The following is an 8,808-nucleotide window of genomic DNA, read 5'->3' as shown; positions in this document are numbered from 1 at the left end:
TGATACGGAGTCTTGCACTGTCACCCAGGCTGGAGTGCAGTGGCGCGATCTTGGCTCACTGCAAGCTCCGCCTCCCGGGTTCAAGCCAGTCTCCTGTCTCAGCCTCCCGAATAACTGGGACTACAGGTGCCCGCCACCATGCCCAGCTAATTTTTTGTATTTTTAGTAGAGACAGGATTTCACCGTGTTAGCCAGGATGGTCTCGATCTCCTGACCTCGTGATCCACCTGCCTCGGCCTCCCAAAGTGCTGGGATTACACGTGTGAGCCACTGTGCCCGGCCTGTACATAGGATCTTTTGAGCAACTGAGATTATCATTGTTAGCAGAATCATTTATTTAGACGGTACTGTGTGGTTGCAAATAGCCTCTTTTACTAAAGCTCTTCTTGCTCAGTTAACAAGTATTGTGATTCAGACAAAATACACAGGATGGAAAAGGTATTATCTCAAAGGTTTGTGTTTCCTTGCCTTTGTGAAACAGATTTTTATTGTAACATAAAATATAAAGATAACCAAACAAAACAGATGCTTGGCTTAATGATTTATTAAGTCAAACACCTTTATAACCACCAACCAGGTCTGAAAATGGAACTTTGCCTGCACCCCTGAGGACCCTTTCTCATGCCCCATCCTGAGCACAACCCCCTCCCCCTCACACCAAAAATAACTATTAGCCTTTTTTTTCTTTTTTTTGAGACGGAATTTCGCTCTGTTGCCCAGGCTGGAGCGCAGTCGCTCACTGTAACCTCTGCCTCCTGGGTTCAAGCGATTCTCCTGCCTCAGTCTGGAGTAGCTGGGACTATAGACATGTGCCACCAACGCCCGGCTAATTTTTGTATTTTTAGTAGAGACGGGATTTCACTGTCTTAGTCTGGCTGGTCTTGAACTCCTGACCTCAGGCAATCCGCCCGCCTCGGCCTCCCAAAGTGCTGGGATTACAGGCATGAGCCACTGTGCCCGCCCTTAGCCTGACATTTTTAGTTTTCACTACCTGGTGTTTCTGTAGTGTCATCACCCAAATATGCATCTCTAGGAAATAAGAGTTTAGTGTTGCCCATTTAAGTCTTAGAGATGGGAACAATAGACACTAAGTACTCCAAAAGGTGGGAAGGAGTGAGGGGCGGGGTTGAAAAGCTGCCCATTGGGTACTGCGTTCACTGTTTCTGTGACGGGTGCAACTGAAGTCCAAACCTCAGCATGATGCAATATATCCATGTAACAAACCTGCAGGCGGACCCCCGAGTCTGAAATTTAAAAATAGGCCAGGCACGGTGGCTCACGCCTGTAATCCCAGCACTTTGGGAGGCCAAAGCATGTGGATCACTTGAGGTCAGGAGTTCGAGACCAGCCTAGCCAATATGGTGAAACCCTATATCTTCTAAAAATAAAAAAATTAGGCCGGACATGGTGGCTCACACCTGTAATCCCAGCACTGTGGGAGGCCAAAGCAGGTGGATCATTTGAGGTCAGGAGTTTGAGACCAGCCTGGCCAACATGGTGAAACCCCGTCTCTACTAAAAATATAAATATTAGCGGGGCATGGTGGTGCACACGCTTGTAATCCCACCTACTAGGGAGGCTGAGGCAGGAGACTCGCTTGAACCCAGGAGATAGAGATTGCAGTAAGCCAAGATCATGCCACTACACTCCAGTCTGGGCAACAGAGCAAGACTCTCTCTCAAAAAAAATTAATTAATTATAAATAATAAAGTGCAAAAAAAAGTTGATGTCTTTGAAGTCTCTTTTACTCTATGACTCCTCATCAATTTCTTTCATATTTACCTTACAATCTGTCTTGATGAAGGTAGGAGGTTGAACGATGATTCCCCCAAAATGTGTGTTCACTAGATCCTGGTGAGAGGTGACAATATACTAGCAGCCCTCGCTCTCAGCGCCTCCTCGGCCTCGGCATCCGCTCTGGCGGTGCTTGAGGAGCCCTTCAGCCCGCCAAGGCACTCTGGGAGCCCCTCTCTGGGCTGGCAGAGGCCAGAGTAGGCTCCCTCTGCTTGAGGGGAGGTGTGGAGGGAGCGGCGTGGGCGAGAGAACCCAGGCTGCGCAAGGCACTCATGGACCAGCGCGAGTTCCGGGTAGGCGTAGGCTCGGTGGGCCGCGCACTTGGAGTGGCCGCCTGGCGCTGCCGCCCTGGACAGTGAGGGGCTTAGCACTCCGGCCAGCAGCGGCGGAGAGTGCGCCGGGTCCCCTAGCAGTGCCGGCCCACCAGCACTGCGCTTGAATTCTCGCCGGGCCTCAGCTGCCTCCCCGCGGGGTAGAGCTTGGGACCGGCAGCCCGCCAAGCCCGAGCCTCCCCCACTGCTGTGGGCTCCTGCGCGGCCTGAGCCTCCTGGATGAGCGCCGGCCCCTGCTCTGCGGCACCGGGCCCCATGAACCGCCCAAGGGCTGAGGAGTGCGGGCACACAGCGCCGGACTGACGGGTAGCTCCGCCTTCAGCACCGGTGCGGGATCTACTAGGTGAAGCCAGCTAGATTCCTGATTCTAGTAGGGTCTTGGAGAACCTTTATGTCTAGCTAAGGGATTATAAATATACCAATCAGCACTCTGTGTCTAGCTCAAGTTTTGTAAACACACCAGTCAGTACTCTGTATCTAGCTAACCTAGTGGGGATTTGGAGAACTTTTCTGTCTAGCACTCTGTCTAGCTAAAAGATTGTAAATGCACCAATCAGCACTCCGTCTAGCTCAGGGTTTGTAAATACACCAATCAGTACTCTGTGTCTAGCTCAAGGTTTGTAAATACACCAATCAGTACTCTGTATCTAGCTAACCTAGTGGGGACTTGGAGAATATTTCTGTCTAGCACCCTGTGTCTAGTTAAAGGATTGTAAACACACCAATCAGCACTCTGTCAAAACGGACCAATCAGTGCTCTGTAAAATGGACCAATCAGTTCTCTGTAAAATGAACCAATCTCTGTAAAATGGACCAATCAGCAGAATGTGGGTGGGGCCAGATAAGGGAATAAAAGCAGGCTGCTGGAGCCAGCCAGCCAGCTGCAACACACGGTGGTGTTTTTCCACATTGATGAAGTTATGTTCTTTTGCTTTTTCAGTAAGTCTTGCTGTGGCTTGGTCTATTGGGTTAATACTGTATTTATGAGTTGTAGCACTGACTATGAAGGTCTAGCAGTTTCAGTCCTGAAGTCAGTGAGACTGTGAATCCACCAGAAAGAAGGAACTGTTGACACATCTGAAAGCATCAAATTCCAGACTGCCATCTTCAAGAGGTGAGACAGTCACTGTGAGGGTCTGCCACTTCATTTTTGAAGTCAGCGAGATCAGGATCCCACCAATTCTGGATAAGCTGGGAATTTGACCTTATGTTAAAAAGTAGTCTTGCAAGCACAGCTGCATAAAGTGGTCTTTGTGGGATAATTAAGGTAAATATCCCAAGATGTGATCATCCTAAATTAGGGTGGGCCTTAAATCCAATGGCATGTGTCTTTAAAAGAGTAGAAAGGCAGGTCGGGCACAGCGGCTCTTGCCTGTAATCCCAGCACTTTGGGAGGCTGAGGTGGGTGGATTACCTGAGGTAAGTTCAAGACCTGCCTGACCAACAGAGTGAAACCCCGTCTCTACTAAAAACACTCACACAAAAAAAACGCAGCCAGGCACGGTGGCAGGAGCCTGTAAACCCAGCTACTGGGGAAACTGAGGTAGGAGAATCACGTGAACCCAGGAGGCAGAGGTTGCAGTGAGCTGAGATCACACCACTGCATTCCAGCCTGGGTGACAGTGAGACTGTCTCATAAGGAGTAGAAAGGCAGAGGTTGAAGTGATACGTCCACAAACTGAAGAACACCAAAGACTTGGTAGTCACCAGCAAACAGGAGAGGGACATGGAACAGATTCTCCCTCAGACTCTCACTCCGTTGAAATGAACCAACCTTGCAGACATCTGAATTTGGGACTTGTCCTCCATCACTGTGAAATAATACGTTTCTGTTGTGTGTAGTAGTTTGTCACGGCAGTCCCAAGAAACTCATTCAAAGAACCTGGGCTGTTTAACCTCATTGTCTGGCTTTGGCAGATTGCAGACTCAGGATGTAATTCACCTTATTCCTCTGCATTTCTTGCAGAACTTTCAGGTTTGAACCCTTTGGCGAATCCAAGGCAAGTCCCGTCTGCTCGTCCTTTGTTCTGGGACCTTAGCAGTCATCATTATGCTCCTTTTCTTTTATTCTCATAATAATTTTGTATTTTGCTGGGCATGGTGGTTCACACTATAATCCCGACACTTTGAGAGGCCGAGGCAGGAAGATTGCCTGAGATGAGTTATAGACCAGCCTGGGCAAACATAGTGAGGCTCTGTCTCTACAAAAAATAAACAAAATACGCCTGTAATCCCGGCCTTTTGGGAGGCCGAGGTGGGTGGATCTCGAGGTCCGGAAATTGAGACCATCCTGATCAACATGGTGAAACCCCATCTCTACTAAAAATACAAAAAACTGCACGTGGTGGCACATGCCTGTAATCCCACCTACTCGGGAGGCTGAGGCAGGAGGATCACTTGAACCCAGGAGGCGGAAGTTGCAGTGAGCTGAGATCATGTCACTGCACTCCAGCCTGGCAACAGAGCAAGACTCCATCTCAAACAATTAATAAACAAAACTAACTGGGCACGGTAGCCTGTGCCTGTGGTTCAAGCTACTGGGGAGGCTGAGGTGGGAGGACTACTTGAGCCCGGGAGGCAGAGGTTGGTGTGATCTGAAATCATACCATGGCACTTCAGCCTGGGCAACAGAGCAAGCTCCTGTCTCAGAATAATACTAACAATAACTTTGTATTTAATTTGTCTTAAATAGCAGTTACTCATTTTTATGTGAAGGTAGTGTTCTTGGACTTTTAGAGTGAGAAGTGTTCCGAAAAGCTTGCCTCCACAGAGCTCCATCCTCTTCTGCTTCCATGAATAGAGAGTCTTATTTCTGAGATTCCCCCACCTCCTACTGCATTCACTCTAGTCTACACCTTCCCTTTTTTCTCTCTTAGCCCTAATCAATTTTGTGATCAATTGTCCTGATCAATTTTTTTTTTTTGAGACGCAATAGCCCAGGCTGGAGTGCCACGGTGTGATCTCGGCTCACTGCAAACTCCACCTTCCAGGTTCAAGCAATCCTCCTGCCTCAGCCCCCCAAGTGGCTGGGATTACAGGTGTCTGCCACCACGCACAGCTAATTTTTGTATTTTTAGTGGAGACAGGGTTTCGCCATGTTGGCTAGGCTTGTCTTGAACTCCTGACCCGAAGTGATCTGCCTGCCTCAGCCTCCCAAAGTGCTGGGATTACAGGTGTGAGCCACTGTGCCCGGCAATGTCCTGATTAATTTTGATTCCACTCCCAACAGTTTCTCCTCAGTGTGAGACCTCATCTTAAGTCTCATACTGAGGTCGGTTTTGAGAGAGAGTGCCCCGGTTACCTCATACCTTCCTACCACAGCCCCCTGCTCTGACCTACCCCCGGAGGACAGGACCCTTCTCAGTTTTAGAGGCTGTCCCTATGTCAGCTCACTGGCATCCCAGTGAAGCTCTATTGGCTGTTTGGGGGTTCTCCTATTCTCAGGTCCCACCAACATTACCTGGTTTCCCTTCTCCCTCACTGCTGATGTCACACAGCTCTTATGGCACTTGGTTCCCCCAAGTTCATCCCCACTCACTGTACTTTTGGCATTAATGTGGTTACTCTGTCACCGAGTTTTGCTGTAAACATTGCCCATGGGTATTTGGTTTTGCCATCTAGATGTCCTTTCTGTTTTCATGTGGGGGTAAGGAGAGATGGAAGAACGATGCTGTCTCAGCACCATCTTCAGATTTACCTTCCTTTTCCTTTTATTTTATTCTTAATTATTATTATTATTTTTTTTAAGATCGAGTCTCATTCTGTCGCCCAGGCTGGAGTGCAGGGGTGTGATCTCTGCTCACTGCAACCTCCACCTCCTGGTTTCAAGAGATTCTCTTGCCTCAGCCTTCCAAGTAGCTGGGATTACAGGCACCTGCCACCACACCTGGCTAATTTTTGTATTTGTAGTAGAGATGGGGGTTTCACCATGTTGGTCAGGCTGGTCTTGAACTCCTGATCTCAGGTGATCTGCCCACCTCGGCCTCCCAGAGTGCTAGGATTACAGGTGTGAACCACCGCACCTGGCCTATTATTTTTTAATAGGACGTACTCCGGTTATGTTACTTAAGTTGGTCTCGAACTTCTGGCCTCAAGGGATCCTCCTACCTTGGCCTCCCAAAGTGCTGGGATAATAGGCATGAGCCATTGTGCCCAGTCCCCTTTTCTGTTAAACGTGTTTTGAATCCGTACTGTAGGATTGCTGGGGAAACGATGTCATGTAGACAGACATTTCCCTAAGCATTAAGAGAAAGGAGAGTTATGAGAGGTTTTTTTTTTCTCAGAACTTGCAAGAGTTGAAGAAGAGAATGGGAGTTGAGGTACTTGTTTCACTGAGGCAATGATTAGGAGGAGATTTAGAACAGGGAGAAGCAGAGGAACACACTACCTTGTCGTATTTGGTAGGCTGATTGTACCTCTTTCTTGTGGGTTTTAAATAGGGAACATTGTTGGCAGCATATCACAAACGGGCCTGTGGGTAGAAAATTCCTTTTTTCTTTCTACCTTGGTTTCCTTGACAGCATTCCCTCTTCATTCCCGTTCTACTGCTCTGACTTACTGGATCTCACTGATGGCTTCGTTTTCTTCTATTATTCCCTTAATATCTTCTTCCTTCTCTTCTTCCTGTTTTATACATTCTCCTTGGACCATATTTTTTTATTGTGGTAAAAATATACATAATGTAATATTTATCATTTAACCATTTGTAAGTGTACAATCAAATACATTCACAGTGTTGTGTAGTCATCACCATTATCTATATCCAAAACTTTTTCATCATCTCCAACAGAAATTTTGTTCCCATTAAATAGCAGTTCTTCATTCCCTTCTCTCTACTAGTCCCTTGTAACCAGGATTCTACATTGTTTCTGTGAATTTGACTCTTCTAAGTACCTCATGTCAGTGGAATCACACAATATTTGTCCTTTCGTGTCTGGCTTATATCAGTTAACCTAATGTTGTCAAGGTTCATCCATGTTGTAACATACAAGCACATCTCTTTTTCTTGTGCTTTGCTTTATTGCACTTTGCAGATGTTGCGTTTTTTACAAATTGGGGTTTGTGGCAACCCTATGCGGAGCAAGCCTATCGGTGCCATTTTCCCAACAGCGTGTGGTCACTTCATGTCTCTGTGTCAAAACTTGGTAATTCTCACAGTATTTCAAATGTTTTCATTATTATTATATCTGTTATGGTGATTTGTAATCAGTGGTCTTTGATGTTACTATTGTAATTGTTTTGGGGTACCACTAAACACACCCGTAGAAGCCTGTAAAAGTAATCAATCAATGTTGTGTGTGTCAAAAACAGCTGACCTTTCCCCTATTTGTCTTTCTCTCTGCAGGCCTCCCGACTCCCTGAGACACAAAAATATTGAAATTAGGCCAATTAATAACCCTATAATGGCCTTTAAGTGTTCAAGTGAAAGGAAGAGTTGTACATCTTTCACTTTAAATCAAAAGCTAGAAATGATTAAGCCTAATGAGGAAGGTATGTGGAAAGCCAAAACAGATCAAAAGCTAGGCCTCTTATGCCAAAGAGTTAATCAGGTTTTGAAGACAAAGGAAAAGCTCTTGAAGGAATTTAAAAGTGCTACTACAGTGAACACATGGATGATAAGAAAGTGAAACAGCTTTATTGTTAATATGGAGAAAGTTTGGATGGAAGATCAAACCAGCCACAGCATTCCCTTAAGCCAAAGCCTAATCCAGAGCAAGGCCCTAATCTCTCAATTCTATAAAGGCCAAGAGGTGCAAGGAAGCTGCAGAAGAAAAGTACTACTAGCACATGTAGTTTCATGAGGTTTAAGGGAAAAGAGCAATCTCTATAACGTAAAAGCGGGAGGTGAGGCAGCAAGTGCTGATCTAGAAGCTACAGCAGGTTATTCAGAAGAACTAGCTAAGATCATTGATGTACGTAGCTACTACACTTAACAACAGATTGATGAAACAGCCTTCTGTTGGAAGGAGATGCTAAACGGGACTTTCATAGCTAGAGAGGAGAAGTCAATGCCTGGCTTCAAAGCATCAAAAGACAAGATGATTCTTTTGTTAGGGGTTAATGCAACTGGTGACACTAAGTGAAACCAATGCTCGTTTAACCATTCCAAAATCCTAGAGCCCTTGAGAATTATGCTAAATCTACCCTGTGATCTGTTCGTGGAGCAACAAAGCCTGAATGACAGCACATCTGTTTACAGCATGGTTTACTGAATCTTTTAAGCCCACTGTTGAGAAATTCTTTTCAGAAACATATTTTTTTTTCAAAATATTACTACTTATTGACAGTGCACCTGGTCACGCAAGAACTCTGATGAAAATGTACAAAGAGATTAATATGCTATTTTTCATGCCTGCTGAAATGACATCCATGCTGCAGCCCATGGATGGAAGAGTAATTTTGAGTTTCCAGTCTTATTATTTAAGAAATATACTTTGTAAGACTATAGCTGTCATAAATAATGATTCCTCTGATGGATCTGGGTTAAGCAAATTGAAAATATTCTGGAAAAAATTCACCATTCTAGATGTCACTGTGAACATTCATGATACATGGAAGGAAGTCAAAATATCAATATTAACAGAAGTTTGGGGCCGGGCGCAGTGGCTCACATCTGTAATCCCAGCACTTTGGGAGGCCGAGGCAGGCGGATCGTGAGGTCAGGAGATTGAGACCATCCTGG

This window comes from Colobus angolensis, unplaced genomic scaffold (genome assembly GCF_000951035.1).
Source record: "Colobus angolensis palliatus isolate OR3802 unplaced genomic scaffold, Cang.pa_1.0 Scaffold6, whole genome shotgun sequence".
Classification (NCBI taxonomy): domain Eukaryota; kingdom Metazoa; phylum Chordata; class Mammalia; order Primates; family Cercopithecidae; genus Colobus; species Colobus angolensis.
This window is presented reverse-complemented; position numbering follows the sequence as displayed.